The following is a 17265-nucleotide window of genomic DNA, read 5'->3' as shown; positions in this document are numbered from 1 at the left end:
AGCCTGCAATGTGATAAGCCACCAAGGATGGGGGGAGACATGTATCCATTGCCAAGACAGGTGCTAACTAGGTCAAATGATTATGGCATTGAAATTAAGGGAGATGAAGGGACCAGTGGATTAACCCAAGAGGAAAAGGGAAAGACAAAAGTGATCAGTGCGTGTCACCTTGGAGAAGGCATCAAAGCTAGAGGATACATTAGTTATGCCTATTGGGAAGAGGACCACATAGGACAAGGAAGGAAGAAGTGCCCCTGGTCCTAGTAAGAAGAAGGGAAAGATCCATGAAGGCGAGGATGTCAAGGCCAAGAGGAAAAGAAGGGCTCGTCGCAAGTTTCATGTTTTAGATTTTCCACTCAGGGATGGGCAATTGAGCTATGACTTGAAGGAGGATTTGACAAGCAGGAATGCATATGTTACTTTTGGGCAGCTTATAGGGATGGTGCCTAAGCTAAAGCGACAGTGGAAGAGAATGGTAAACCCAATGGAGAAAGAACCAGAGAGAGGTTCAGTGAAGGTGTTAGCGATGGATGAACTACCAGACATTTGTCCAATAGTAGATGTGTGGCACAAAAGAAAAAATTTGGGACAAGGTTATGTTGATGGCGGAGCCCAAATATGTGTCATAACACATTCATGCGTTGAGAAGATGGGTCTTACAGTGACTGGGGTGTCAGGCTTCCGGATCAGATTGGCAAACCATCAAAAGTTAAAATGTTTGGGTGTTGTAAAGAGCTTAAAAGTGGAGGCGTATGATGCAAAGGCGATGGTTCATTTTTATGTGATGCCAACGGGGTTGGGAGCATATCCTATCATATTAGGCAGACCATGGTTACGTGCAGTGGGAGCTGTTCAAGATTGGCGACGTGGTACGATTAGCCTCTATGGAAAGACAGGTGCCAAGAAGCTATACAATATGGACACAAGGAAAAGATTGGAGGAATTTTATGAAGATGAGGATGAGTCTAGTGATGAAGATTATTCCACAGTGACTGATGAGGATAGTGATAGTACTACTGATGGCCGATTTTTGGAAATCAAAGAAAAAAAAAGTATTTTTCCCTTGCCGAAGCTGTAGCGACACCATCAGGAGGCGTAAGCAATGGCCCGGCGCTGTTTATCATAGCCTATGCAGGTGGTCCGGCCATTTTCTCTCTCTATCTCCCTCGTTGCCTACCAATGGCCGAAAACCGCTCTCTCTCTCTCTCTCTCTCTCTAATATTTTCTCTCTCTCTCTCTTACCCGCACCCCGTTGACCCTCAATGACCCCCCCTACTGGCCACCCTCGGCTAGGAGCGGCCTCGAGAAATCACCCTCCCTTCTCTTGCTTTCTCTCTCGCGCTCCCGCTACACCGAGCCCATAGCCACATGCGAACTCTCTCTCTCCCGTATTCTTATCCACACCCACACGCCCCCTCTCACACTCCCTCCCTCGCTCTCCATGCAAGCCAATAGACAGAAAATATTCCCTCTCTCTTCCCCACACACCCTCATCCTCTCCCTCCCTCACCACCTCCAACCCCCCTTCTCTCTCTCGCGCTCTGTTTACGGTTCCAGCTCGTGCGCAGTCTCTCTCTCTCTCTCTCCCTCGTGGACCTGAGAAGGTGCAAAAACTTCTCTCTCTCTCTCTCTCTCTACACACACACACCACACACACACACACACCCCACGCTTACACACACACACACACACACACACACAAACACACACACACACACACACACACACACACACACACACACACACCATCCCCTCCCACCCCTCATCCTCACGTAGCAGACCGCGTAGCCAGTCAACAGAGCCGAAAAAAAACATATATATATATATACATAAGCCCGTTCTCAGGCACGCTTGCGCACACACATATATATAAATACACTCACACACCCGTACATACATACACACACACATCCACCCACTTGCACATACACACACACACACACACACACACACACACACGCATATACGCATATACGCACCACAAATACACAAAAAACCAAAGGATTCCACGACTACGACGACAACAAAAAGGAAGGAGGACCCAAAGCACGCACTGCCAACAACAAAAAAGAGAAATGCGCCGAAGGCATGCCCCGGCCGACCCCGAAAAGAAGTACGCGCTACACCGACACATCGGCAACACACCATTCGCCGGCATTACGCAACCATGCCACTATTTTCAGTAATTTGTAGGTTATGTTCATCATTTCTTCAGTTTTCACCCAAGCCATTGTAAAATTCCCACTTTGTAAATTTCCTCTCTCTAGGTGATGGTCACAAAGGCCCACCTAGAGATTCTCATCTTTTAATAACCTCCCAAAAGAAAGCAAGGGTCAACCACACCGGGCCCACCACTTGCTTTGTCTCCCCGATTAGCTCACCCTAATCCACCGGGATTACCATAATCCAAGCAGCCAACACCTATAAATTGGCGCTGAGAGGTCACTATCGGGGGGGGGGGGGGGGGGGGGGGGGGGGGCAGTTCAAGAGAGGTCAACACTTAGTAGAGTGTAGTGGGAGAGTTGACACTATTGGCATCACGGGGAGGGGGCTTGTGTGTTGGTTTGCCTTGGGAATTGCACCATGCGAAGGGAGCCACTTCCACCTCTCAACTCCAATGGTCGATGCACACACGTATACACGCTCTTGGTAGCAAGCTTCACAATCATTGAGTCGTCTTAGAGAACGCACCAAGTAGTTTGCACCATCTTTTCTCCCTACCTCTCTATCACCACGGTGTCCTGCCTCGCTGGAAGGAAGGTCATTGTAAATACTGCAGAAACAATTGTCCCTCACACCCTCGGGGGCTTTCTTCATTTGCAAATCTCTCTCTCTCTCTCTCTCTCTCTCTCTCTCTCTTTGTGTGTGTGTGTGTGTGTGTGTGTGTGTGTGTGTGTAAGTTTGTGGTGTTCATATCATCATGGTCTGCGTCCTAGCCGCTCAAAGCTAGGTGGTGCCCCTTGTTTGCTTTACCATGACAGGTTCAAGGTGTGCCATTCGGCCCTCGGCGTTATGTAGATAGGAAAGTCTTCTACCAATAGAAGATCATATACCTATTCGGTGTGATGGTACTAGGAGAAATCCTCAATTCCCCAAACCCTATCATTCTCCCCATATTGGATTACCATCATTCCTTTAATGTTTCTATCTTTATCCTGTTTTAACCTATCCACCCAACCTTGTGAAAAGCTGCTATGAGCCGCTACTGTTGTTAATATATAATAATAATAAAAAAAAAAGGTTTGTAATTTCTTGAGTCACTACCATGGCAAGTGTTTCTTTCCCCATGTTTAGTGGAAAGAAGGGAGAGGATCTCATCACTGACTCTTTGGATGATTTCGACATTACTTGTGTCGTCTCCAACAAAGATGACGACGCTTCACGACTTAGAATTTTTCCTCTACTGATGAAAGTAGAGGTCAAGTCCTGGTATAATGCATTGTCCCAGGCCACCAAGAATGCATGGGATGTGTTAAGGGCTGCTTTTGTAAAGAGGTTTGGTGGAGGCACAACCTTGGAGAAGCTATGGCAGCTACTGATAGAATTAAAGCAGGGAGGTCTGCTAGAGTATGCCACCTACGAGTCCAAATTTGTGGACTTATGGGAGAGATGGGTTGCCTCACTGGAGGAAGGCAAAGGAGAACCTAATTTCCTAAAGAAGGACCATTTCATTGCTAGTCCATGGTCGCCGCTTAGAGAGAAGGTGAAGGGAAGGTTTCTTGCAACATATGAGTTGGCAGTCAAAGTAGCCCGCCTTAAAGACAAGAAGCTACGCATGCAAGCAAGAGTAAACGAGTCAAAGGAAACAATCTCGGCCCGACCAACCGTAGTGACTGCAACAGCCAGTCATAGAGCCCAATTGCAAGAGGCATCAGAAGAGCAGCAAGACCTGTTGAGTCGCATCACCACCCAACTAGAGAGTTTATCTGTGCATCTGGTGCAGCAAGGGCATGCACCTGTTAGGAATCCAGAACAAGGAAGAGGAGAACAAAGGTAGAACCAAGAGTACCACTGTTACAACTGCGGGAAAGACGACCATGGAATGTACTACTGCCCACACCCAAGGAGGTAGAATTTCAATAGAGGGGGGGGGACATAATCAGATCTCTCTGCCAAGAGCAGGACCACCACCACCTAGGAAACCAAGGCCGATCCCACCGGTCCAAATCCTTCGACCACCTGTACAACAGCAACCACCACCCCAACCTCTCATTCCACCACTACCCCCACCACCTGCTGTGAACCAAGCAGTGAGTGTTATTAGCTTGGAAGCTAAAGGGAAGGCAAAGGTAGAAGAATTAGTTCAAGAGAAGCACAAAGGAAAAGCAAAGTTAGAAGAAGTGGATGCTATGGGAGTGAAGCGTGCCAGGCATGAGGAAGCCTCTCAAAGAGAAGAGAAGATGAAAGGGAAGGCCGAGTCTAGCAAGCAAGCAGCTAAACGGCGACGGAAGATAGACATCGTGGACTTCTCACTAGGTGAGTATGCAAAACCCTATGACTTAGTCTAAGATGTGTTAATGCAGGGCCCGAAGATAACTTGGCCCCAATTACTCCACCTTGCACCAAGGATGAGGAGGCAATGCACAAAAATGGTAAGTACCAGTAAATCAAGACCCAGGATAGCTGGGGTTATCTCTGGAAGGGATCTCGACGACATCCTAACGACCATGGATGCTCACATCAAGGGGCAATGAATCTCAAACATCTACATAGATGGTGGCGCACAAATATGCGTCATGAGTGAAAAGATGATGCACCATCTAGGTCTAGAGGTAAGTAGGCCGGCACCTTGCCGAGCCAAGATGGCAAACAATGTAAGAGTGAAATGCGTGGGCATTGTAAATGCGGTCAAAGTAAAAGCATTCAATACAGAAGTGGAGGTAGACATCTTTGTCATGCCACACAAAGGGGAGGGCTACCCCATCATTCTTGGGAGGCCTTGGCTTATGGCTATGGAAGCTAAACAAGACTGGAGCACCGGGATGATTCATATGAAGGATGCTAAAGGGAAGTCCATATTCTATGACATGAGGACTGGAAAGCAGCGCAACATGATCTTGGAGGCTTCAGAAGATGATTCCACCAACGACTATTCGTCTACCTCAGGAGAAGAGACAAGCACCACCGATGGAAGTGACAATAGCATCGAAGTGATGGGGATCATTCTTAAAGACCCAAACAGATTGACACAATCTGAAACACCCCTGACAAACCAAGAGGAATCATCATGTACGCAGTCCTTGGAGGATGCAGGTAAGTTACAAAAAATGCTCTCAAATGAGTTAACAATTGAAGAAAGGAAGGAGTATCTCTCCATGCTAGGTAACTTCACTACTTTGTTCATTGATGGCTATGATAAGATCACAGGAATTATAGTAGTGCAACATCACATAAAACTCAAGGAAGGCAGTAAAACCGTAGTACAAAGGCTAAGAAGACTCGGAGTAATCCAACAAGAGGCACTACTTAAATAAGTGAGAAGTTTGCTACAAGCAGGTTTCATCTACCCCGTCGAAGACTCAGAGTGGGTCTCCCCAGTAGTAGTCACAAAAAAAAAAAAGGTAAGTGGAGAGTCTGCGTGGATTATAAACCTCTCAATGCAGCCACGAAAAGGGATCACTTTCCCCTTCCATTCCAGGATGAAATTCTCAATGAAGTGGCGGGTCATGAACGATACACAGTGTGCGACGGCTACTCAGGATACTTCCAGATTCTCATTGCGGAAGAAGATCAGAAGAAGACAACCTTCATCACACCTTGGGGATGCTTTGCTTACAGAGTGATGCCGTTTGGCCTCACTAACGCCCCGGCCACATTTCAACGCTATGTGACCTTTGTTTTCCAACCCTACTTTGGAACATCAATACGGGTTTTCATAGATGATTTTTGCATCTATAGTTCACGAGCCCTTCATTTAAGCAAAGTCTATGGTGGCTTAACTAGGCTACAAACCTTGGGTGGCCAGCTCAACATGGATAAGTGCCACATTGGTGAAAGCAAAGTCACTCTCCTTGGCCATGTAATTTCAGCAAAAGGGACTGAGGCTGACCCTAGCAAGATCCAGGCCCTGGTATCTTTGTCGTCACCCACCACCGCTAAACAACTGGTTTCTTTCCTTCAGAAGGTAAGATACTTAAGCAGGTTCATTCACTTGCTATCTCAAGTGGTCCTTCCCCTACAACAACTCACCCAGAGGGATGTCTTCTCATGGAGTGAAGAGAATGAGCAACAATTTACTGAGGTAAAGCAAATCCTAGCTAAGCTTCCCACTATTTCACCTCCTAAGTGGGACGAGCCATTTTATGTGAACCCTAGTGTAGGAAGTGATACACTCGGAGCCGTGCTAATGCAAAAGGACCCCCAAACTTCTTTCATGCGTCCTATTTACTTCTCTAGTCGGTTCATGACCCCGTCAGAAAAGGGATTTACTGAAGTAGAACACATGGTTCTCGCACTAATGTTTGCTACCACAAAGTTCCACTCCTATCTCTTGCCTAGACCCTTTGTAATCCTGACAATGGAAGAGGTTTTCCCATATGTAATGCGACACATGGATGTCTCATTTAGGATCTCAAAGTGGTTAATTAGATTACAAGAGTTTGACTACACCATGCAAGTAGAAAACTCCACCATGGCTAGTGTAGTGGGAATTCTCACTCATCGCCATTATGAGAAGAAGCTGAAGGTCAACACACAAGGGAAGGAAGAAACACCAATGGTAGAGAGTCCTAGGCTAGAAAGAGCTCACTCTCTTTTCTTTGACGGAGCATACAAGAGAACAATGGACCAGCCTGCAGCAGGCATAGTCATTTTCAACGAGCAACAAGAAAGAGTATTCTCCATCGGGCAGTTATTAGACTCCCGTTCCAACAATGAAGCAGAGTATGCAACTCTAATTCTTGGGTTGGAACAATGTATTTCACAAGGAATTCAGCACGTAAATGTGTTTGGAGATGCTTTGCTTTTGATAAGGCAGATAAATGGCACATGGGTTTGTAAGAATCAGGCTTTACTTGGTCAACTATGCCAAGTTAAGGATCTTCTAAGAAAGTTTGAAGCAGTGAGACTATTTCACGTCCCCAGAGCAGAAAATCAGGAGGCAGATGCTCTAGCCAAAGAAAGAATACAAGATGTTCCCGTAGGAGCCATCAAACTGAAGCTACCCCTCTTTCAAGGAGTGATGCTATGCCTGATGTTGTCAACTTTTTAGATACAGGAGAATGTCCGGAAGGATACACCAAAGGCCAGAAACAGTGGCTGGTTAGGAAGGCTACTAGGTACCGCCTTGTAAACGACCACTTGTATTGTAAGTGCAAGGATCAAATTCTCAGGCGGGTGCCAACCTCCAGTGAGATCACAGAGGTGATTTCAAGTTGCCACGATGGCATCTGCGGCGGTCATTTTGCTCTAGATATCACCAGTAGGAAGATTCTACAAGCAGGATACTCTTGGCCTAGCTTGAACAGGGATGTACACCATTGGTGTAAGACATGCAAGGCCTGTCAAGTGGCCAGTGATCCACATTAACCTACGAGCCACAAACTCCTATCATTTCATATGGTCCATTTGAGAAATGGGAAATAGATGCAATCGGTCCTTTACCAAGGGCCCAATCGGGTAAACTGTATATCATAGTGGGTGTAGACTACATGACTCGATGGGCAGAAGCAACAACCACCACCCGCATTACAGCCCAAGAGGTAGCAAAGTTCATTTTTGAGCATATCTGTTGCCGTTTTGGCACTCCTCTTGAGATAGTATCAGATAGAGGACCAGGATTCAGAGGTGATTTGGTGGGAGAATTGATGAAGAAGTTAGGCATCACACGCCGACATTCCACACCATACTATCCACAATGCAATGGTCTGGTAGAGAAGGTAAACGGAATGATTTACAAAATCATCACAAAGCAGGTGAACAATCACATGGGGGATCGGGATAGACATCTCATGGTAGCTCTTTGGGCCTACCGAACAACGTTCTGAACATCACTAGGTTTCACCCCTTTCCGTCTAGTTTATGGGAAGGAGGCAATTCTACCCATTGAGGTACAGATAGCCAGCTTACGAGTTTTGGCTAGCCAGATACATCGTCCAATTGTAAATCTTCGAAACCACATCTTGGATCTGGAGAGACTCCAACTAGATAGGGAAGAAGCAATCAATCACTATGCAGCGCAGGCAGAACGACGCAGGCTCACTTTCACTCAAGGGCTTAAAGAAAAGGGACTAGAAAAAGGTATGTTAGTGCTGAGATACGACAACAGATTTGAAACCAGGAAGGACAACAAATTTCAACCCAGATGGGAAGGGCCGTTCATCATCAAGAAACGCTATGACGACGGCAGCTATAAGCTGATGGAAGCACATGGGAGAATTCGCAAGACTAGGGTCAATGGATGGAGACTGAAAAGGTATTTTCTTAGGTTTGATCCAGAATTCATACTATACATTCCAGAGGAGGGAGAACCCTCTAACTCCACAACTAAAGATGCAAAGGAAGGGCTAGAAGCATGAATGCCTCTAGCCAAAAGGAGAGGGCTAATGATGGCCAATTCTTGGAAATCAAAGAAAAAAAGAAAAAAAAAACGTATTTTTTCCTTGCCGAAGCTGTAGCAACACCATCAGGAGGCGTAAGCAATGGCCCGGCGTTGTTTATCACATCCCATGCAGGTGGTCCGACCATTTTCTCTCTCTATCTCCCTCATTGCCTACCAATGGCCGAAAACCGCTCTCTCTCTCTCTCTAATATTTTCTCTCTCTCTCTCTTACCCGCACCCCATTGACCCTCAATGACCCCCCCTACTGGCCACCCTCGGCTAGGAGAGGCCTCGAACAATCACCCCCCCTTCTCTCGCTTTCTCTCTCGCGCTCCCGCTACACCGTGCCCATAGCCGTATGCGAACTCTCTCTCTCCCGTATTCTTATCCACACCCACACATCCCCTCTCACACTCCCTACCTCGCTCTCCATGCAAGCCAATAGACAGAAAATATTCCCTCTCTCTTCCCCACACACCCTCATCCTCTCCCTCCCTCACCACCTCCAACCCCCCTTCTCTCTCTCGCGCTCTGTTTACGGTTCCAGCTCGTGCGCAGTCTCTCTCTCTCTCTCTCCCTCGTGGACCTGAGAAGGCGCAAAAACTTCTCTCTCTCTCTCTCTCTCTACACACACACCACACACACACACACCCCACGCTTACACACACACACACACACACAAACACACACACACACACACACACACACACACACACACACCATCCCCTCCCACCCCTCATCCTCGCGTAGCAGACCACGTAGCCAGTCAACAGAGCCGAAAAAAAACATATATATATATATACATAAGCCCGTTCTCAGGCACGCTTGCGCACACACATATATATAAATACACTCACACACCCGTACATACATACACACACACATCCACCCACATGCACATACACACACACACACACACGCATATACGCACCACAAATACACAAAAAACCAAAGGATTCCACGACTACGACGACAACAAAAAGGAAGGAGGACCCAAAGCACGCACTGCCAACAACAAAAAAGAGAAATGCGCCGAAGGCATGCCCCGGCCGACCCCGAAAAGAAGTACGCGCTACACCGACACATCGGCAACACACCATTCGCGGGCATTACGCAACCATGCCACTATTTTCAGTAATTTGTAGGTTATGTTCATCATTTCTTCAGTTTTCACCCAAGCCATTGTAAAATTCCCACTTTGTAAATTCCCTCTCTCTAGGTGATGGTCACAAAGGCCCACCTAGAGATTCTCATCTTTTAATAACCTCCCAAAAGAAAGCAAGGGTCAACCACACCGGGCCCACCACTTGCTTTGTCTCCCCGATTAGCTCACCCTAATCCACCGGGATTACCATAATCCAAGCAGCCAACACCTATAAATTGGCGCTGAGAGGTCACTATCGGGGGGGTGGGGCAGTTCAAGAGAGGTCAGCACTTAGTAGAGTGTAGTGGGAGAGTTGACACTATTGGCATCACGGGGAGGGGGCTTGTGTGTTGGTTTGCCTTGGGAATTGCACCATGCGAAGGGAGCCACTTCCACCTCTCAACTCCAATGGTCGATGCACACACGTATACACGCTCTTGGTAGCAAGCTTCACAATCATTGAGTCGTCTTAGAGAACGCACCAAGTAGTTTGCACCATCTTTTCTCCCTACCTCTCTATCACCACGGTGTCCCGCCTCGCTGGAAGGAAGGTCATTGTAAATACTGCAGAAACAATTGTCCCTCACACCCCCGAGGGCTTTCTTCATTTGCAAATCTGTGTGTGTGTGTATGTGTGTGTGTGTGTGTGTAAGTTTGCGGTGTTCATATCATCATGGTATGCGTCCTAGCCGCTCAAAGCTAGGTGGTGCCCCCTGTTCCCTTTACCGTGATAGGTTCGAGGTGTGCCATTCGGTCCCCGGGGTTTTACAGGCCGTCGGGGTTCGGGGTTCGCGTTGCTCCCATCACTACCAGCAGTGATGAGGATGCTAATGTTGCATTTCTTTTGATGGACAAAGGAATCCAGGAGTCTGGTTTAGTCGCATTTGCAAATGAGGTTGAAGATGAAAGTGAAGGGCGTTATGAAGTGATTGAAGGGCTGATGCAATTAAAGGTTGAATTGTCAAAGAAGCAGGAATTGATGACACAAATGATTAGTGGAGACCTGTCAGCTATGGAGAAGGAGATATATTTGCACATGCTGGCTAGTTTTCCTGATTTTTTCATTACTTCATATGAAGAGATCAAAGGGTTCAAGGGTGAAGAGATGCATATAGAGCTAAAAGAAGGTGCTAAGCCGGTGTGGTAAAGGCTAAAAAGGATGGGTCAAGAGCAAATGGAAGCCTTGCGGGAAGAGGTAGACAAGTTATTGAAGGCAGGGTTCATAGTTCCAGTGGAGACCACAGAATGGGTGAGTCCAGTAGTAGTCAGTCCAAAGAAGGATGGAAAGTGGAGGATTTGTGTAGATTTTAAGCCCTTAAAACCATATCCTCTTCCATTCATCGATCAAATTTTGGATTCAGTGGCAGGTTATGAGAGGTACAGTGTGTGTGATGGTTTTTCAGGCTATTATCAATTGAAGATTGCTCTGAAAGACCGCACAAAGACAACTTTTATCACGCCATGGGGCTGCTATTGTTGTACGGTATTGCCATTTGGGTTGACAAATGGACCATCTTTTTATCAAGAGAGAGCAAATTGGGTATTGGCACCATTCATTGGTAGTTGTGTTAAGGCTTTTATGAACGAATTCTGTGTCTATAGTAGTAACGCTGGACACCATGAGAAGCTGCAGATGGTATTGGCTCGATATGATGAATGTGGAGGACAACTAAATCCAAAGAAATGTCATCTAGCACAGCCAAGGGTGAAGTTATTGGGTCATATGGTGTCAGAAAATGGCATTGAGACTGATCCAGACAAGGTTAAGTCTATTATTCTTCTTCCATCACCTACGAGTACAAAGCAATTGGCAACCTTTATACACAAAGTAAAGTACATGGCACGTTTTATTCCATTGTCTTCACAGCTCCTTTATCCATTACAACAAGTGGCAACGCATGATCCATTGCAATGGGATGACAAGTGTGAAGAAGTGCTTCAAGAGATAAAAGAGGTGTTAGGGGGGTTGTCAGCCATGCAAGCTCCTGATTGGGAGCAAGTGTTTTATGTAAATCCATCAGTAGGGATGATGCCATTGGAGCCATACTATTGCAAAAGGGGAAGGGTAGCCATTATATGGGGCCGGTGCCGAGTGAAGATGGTAGTAGAGAGAAAATTCTCGGAAGTAGAGCTAGTGATGGCCAGTGTAATATTTGCTTGTCAACGATTTCATCATTACTTGCTACCATGACCTTTTGTTTTCTTGACGAGTTATGCCTTTTTGCCACAGTTAATTAATGGCACTAACATGTCAAATGTGGTGAAGAAATGGGTAATTGAGCTGCAAGAGTTTGAGTTCTCTTTTCTAGTGGAAGACAGTACAAGAGCTACCCTAGCTGATTTGCTGACTTATAAGGAGAATCCCCTCCTTGTTAAGGAAGAGGTGGTGAGAAAGGTAGTTGAAGAAGTGCCATAGATGAGCAATGTACATGTGTTGTTCTTTGATGGTTCATACAGAAAGAGCCATGATGCGGCTTTAGGGGGTATAGCACTTTATGATCCAGAGGGGAAGCTAGTATGCAAGAGAGGGTTCAAATTGGATGCTCATAGTAATAAAGAGGCTGAATATGCACCTTGAAAGCCGGATTACACATTTTCTTGAAGCATGGGATTAGAAGGTTGAGCATAAAAGGTGATGCCTTGTTAGTTGTGAAGCAAGTGTTGGGTGTGTGGAAGAGCAAGAACACCTCATTGAAAGAAATGTGTTTCAGAATTAAAAGCCTGTTAAAAAAGTTCAAAGCATGGAGCATCAAACACATTGAATGTGCTCTAAATGGAGAGGCACATGAAGCAGCTCAAAGCATGATTGGGGAGCTATTTATGTTGAGGACCAATTTACCTCTTTATCATCTCCGGGAAAGTTTGGCTCAAGAAGAGGAGTTTATGATAACAGGAATCATTCCGAAGGACATTCATAAGTCTAAGAAGTATGGTTTTGTGCGTAGAGCATCCATGTACAAATTGATTGGTGATGTCTTGTACATGAAAGGGGTTGATCTCGTGTTGAGATGTGTACCTTGGCGGGAGGAGCTTTATAGAGTGTTGGAAGAGAATCATGAAGGCGCATGTGGCGGACATTTTTCTCTAAAGATCCCTTTGCATAAGATCTTGCAAGAGGGGTATGTATGGCCTAGTTTGCACAAGGATGTTCACCATTGGTGTAGGTCTTGCAATAGGTGTCAAGCATTTGGGAAGAGAGTGTTGAAGCCAGAGCTACGAAAAACCATTATGGCGTTTGATGTGTTTGAAAAGTGGGGGATTCATGCAATAGGCCCATTACCTATCACAAGCAGGGGCAAAAGCTATATTTTGACTGCAGTGGACTATCTCTCTAGATGGGCAGAGGCTATAGCAGTAAAATAGATCACTGCAAAGGATGTGGCAAAATTTGTGTACGATGAAATATGTTGCAAGTTTGGGTGCCATTGGAGTCACTTTCAGATAAGGGGCCAGGATTTAGAGCTAAACTGCTAGATTTTTTATGCGCGAAGTTGAAGATGAGGCACCAACATAGCACTCCTTATTACCCGCAATGTAATGGCTTAAATGAAAGATTTAATGGTGAGTTGGTACAAATTCTTTCAAAAGTGACAGAGCACCAAGGAAAGAATTGTGATTTAGAATTGCCTAGTGCATTATGGGCTTACCGTACTTCGGTGAAGACAGGTACATGGTTTACTCCATTTCATTTGGTATATGGAAAAGAAGCACTATTGCCTGTGGAGGTAGAGTTTCCTATAGTCAAGATGCTAGAAAGGTTGCTTGGGCCGCCTAGTGATGCATTCAAAGAGAGGCTCTTATAGTTACAAGAGGTTCAGCTGGATAGGATGTGTGCATTGGAACATTATGGACAGATGCAAGACAAGGCTTTAGAAAAGATAAATGAAAAGGTCAAAAGTAAAGGTATTAAGAAGCACGACTTGGTTTTGCGCTACAGCAGTAAGCTGGAAAACACCTTCCAAAAGAAGTTTCAGATTAAGTGGGAAGGCCCTTTCAAGGTAGTCGAGTGTTTTTCAAATGGTACATATCAGCTGGCTAACCTGGATGGGATTCTACATAAGTCAAGGGTAAATGGATTGCGTCTTAAATTGTATCATGCCAGGTTAATGATGGTGGAACAAGATGAGGTGTCTATGAAGCAAGTAATGTATGTGAGTGATGAGGAGACCTGTGACGCGGCGAGTCTCATATCTCTTTTTGCTGCTCCTGATCATGAATGATCTAGCAGGCTAGGGGATGGGCAAATTATGTCAGGAGTTTTTTGGAGCAAGGGATTGCGCATATGTACATACACATGCATGGTGCATCGAATAAAGGATTGCCCATTTTCCAGAGCCAGGTGGTTACGTGGGACCCACCAGGTAGGACATCATGTACATAGTGCATTGATTTTCACTATCAGCAGTACCAGTGTGTTTTCTCTATAATAATGAGGAGTTGGTAGCGCGTAAAACTTCTCGAGGAAGCTATCCACGGACCAAAGACATGAGGTAAGCAGGTGCGTCAGATGGCATCTAGTGGTGTCAGGAGGTCGAATGGGGTCAATACTTGCACGTGGATGAGTACGAACACAATGTGGGTGTTTTCTTGTGATAATTATGCAAAAAGGTCATCATGAGGACCATATTTTGGGGCCACTTCACGTGGTGGCGGGATGCATTATTGGAAAAAGTTGAGTGCTAGGTGTGCAGATGATGCAAAAAGGTGACAACTATGCACTACGAGGTTAGTTTTTGGCATGTTCGGGGTCCGTTTGAGATCATCTAAAAGGCCAAGGGTGCCAAGTAAAAAAGCTAAGTGTGGGAACTGAAAAAATAGAGAGAAGTCCAGAAAAAACGTGGAGAGAAGAGGAGGAACAGCCGCAACTGCGTTTTTCCTGTTTTTGGAACCTGTTTTGGCCATAAACTACTCATCCGAGGTCGGATTTGAGCACTTTGACATTGTATACTGGGGTTTTGGGCCGTTCTGGACGCGATTGCACTGTTTTGCCAAATTCCTCAGTGTTTTTCTATTGTTTTGGCTGTGTAAGTTTCTCCTATGAGCGAATCTTCTGCTCCAATTTGTGATTGTATCTGGCATACTTTACCCATATTGTGTGAGCTATTTACCCCATTGGTGTTGGCCCAAGCTCAATTGTATCTAAACATCAGAAATTATCCTCATTTAAGCTGAGTTTTTTGGGTGTGTGTGTGTGTGTGTCTCTCTGTGTGGAGTGGGTAAACGGGTAGTCTCTCTCCTCTCACTCCATCGCTGTGTTCCTTGTCTTGGCCAGGTGGGTTGTGTAAGCCGAGTGGTGCCCCATAGTGTGTGTGTGTGTATCATCCCAAGAGTGTGTGTCGGGTCATTATAGAGGCATTCTGTGTGTTTCCATCCCGCTCACAATGTATCTTGTGGTCTCCTCTCGTCTTGGAGAAAATCCTGGTGGAATCTCCTCTGTTATGTTTTGGCATTTTTTTTGATTGAAAGTAAGTAGAGATCGGAGTACCCTTGTATATATATTGCTCTAAGTCAATTGCATTGATCAGTTTGTACTCAAGTCCATACTTATCTACCATCAAAACTTGCACTCCATGGACATCTGTTTATGTGAATGCATAGAGATTCTTATGAAATGACATCTCTCTAGCACAGGGTTCTACACACTTGTAGAAGATATGTTGATCCCCCTTTGTGAATCTATATAAGACCTCATGAGCATAATTTGTAAGCACTCTAATGGATTCAATGGTTTTAATGAATCTCATTTGTGGTTTGTTGATCAAAGGATGCCTCTCCTCTAGGTATTTGTTGATTCTCACTCTCAAAGGAATTGATTTGTTTCTTGCATTTCTCATGTCTCTGAGTGGAGTAGAAAACCCTGGTGGTGGATGATTTGTCATGGTTAAGGGTTACTCAAAACTCTCAAGATAGGCCTTGACAATCGCTGTCATAAAAAGTAATTTCTAATTCTCCTAAATGATATTCTCATGTTAAACTGATCATTTAATATGGGGAGGTACAAGGGGAGTAAAATCTAGAATATTGGTAAGGCTACCAGACCGGTCTCAGTAGGGATCCAAAGGAGGAAAAATAGGGATCCAAAGGGGGACAGTTTGCAAAAGAGAAATGTGCAGCAATGGAGATTAAAAGACCTAAGGTTTAGCTTCATAAAGACTTCCATAGGCTAAGGTTCAAAAATTTGAATTAAAAAGTCCAAATGGTCAAAGCTGGGAAATTGGATGGTGGTGGGAAGACTCAACAGTATTCCCACATCCCTATCAAGGAGGGGGAGAGTCCTAAGGGTAGGGGAGGAGAGAGAAACACACACACACACACACACACACACACACACACACACACACACACACACACACACACTCCAAAGCTTCCCCCAAAAGGAATACTGGACACATGGCAGACTCCTAGGCTAGTTGCCCCCAATCTTCCCTCAAATCCTATTGGATGGCCATAGAGGTGGACCAATGAGAATTAGGCTAGAGTAAAATTAGTCTAATTAATTGTAAAATTCTTGATAAAAGAACCAATAGAAATTAAGCTCCCCAAAAGACTATTGGATAGTCTACCAAGGGGTCCAATGAGCATCAAGCAGCCCAATGGCTTGCCTGATTCTTATTTGCCAGAAGATTAAAAGGTCCAATGAGAGTTTGATAAATTAGTTTCATTATTGAAAGCTCTCACAAAAGGGGAAAGGGGACACATGTCACAAGGCTATCAATTATGCTTCTAATTTGTGATTGGCTAAGCTTTGCAGGAGCCAATGGGAGGCCAGCAAGAGTAATTGGCAAGAGGGGTCGATCAAGAAGAGAGAGAGGGCTGCAGTTTTTACCAACACATTGCTACACACTCACACACACACACACACACACACACACACACACACACACACACACACACACACACACACACACACACACACACACACACACACACACACACAATTTATGTGTTGATCAAGAACTCCATCTCCGTCTCCAAGAATTGAGAAGTAGAGGTCTATATCAACAACTCTTGGCTATGGAGTGCAACTTCAACCAAGAGCCAAGCTTCAATGGCATGCTCATCTCGTCTACCATGCTAATTACTAAGCGAAGCTATGCTATTAGAGTGATTATGTGAGGAGAGTATTTGTTTCGTGTAAGATACATATTGTTCCTCTCAATCATCCTCATTTCCTACTAGCTCTCACCATTTTTCAAGGTATGTGAGGTCTTGGGACTGATGCTAGGGACACTAGGTGTGTTTTTCAAGCATAATTTGGTGCATGAATCTTCCATCTTCGTTACACCAACAAGTTTTGTGAAGGAACACAAGAATTGTATTGCACAAAAGTCTCTTTTGATGGGAGAAGCTATAATACAAAGCCTTTATGGAGGGGGGACCGGCTCCATGTAAATCTGATCCTTAACTGTTGTCAATTGTTCTATTTCTCTCTCTTTTCAAATATTTTCTATGCCAAATTAGCTACGTGTAAATTTCTATGTTTCTTTCTCATTAAGTACTCTCTCTATGCTCATTAGAAACTTGTTCTTGCTCAAATGCTCACTATGTTATCAATTTCCGCTAAACACAAGTTACTAGTGCA

Source organism: Adiantum capillus-veneris, chromosome 29, assembly GCF_014529385.1.
Source record: "Adiantum capillus-veneris isolate H3 chromosome 29, ASM1452938v2, whole genome shotgun sequence".
NCBI lineage: Eukaryota > Viridiplantae > Streptophyta > Polypodiopsida > Polypodiales > Pteridaceae > Adiantum > Adiantum capillus-veneris.
Note: the sequence above shows the minus strand (reverse complement) of the source record.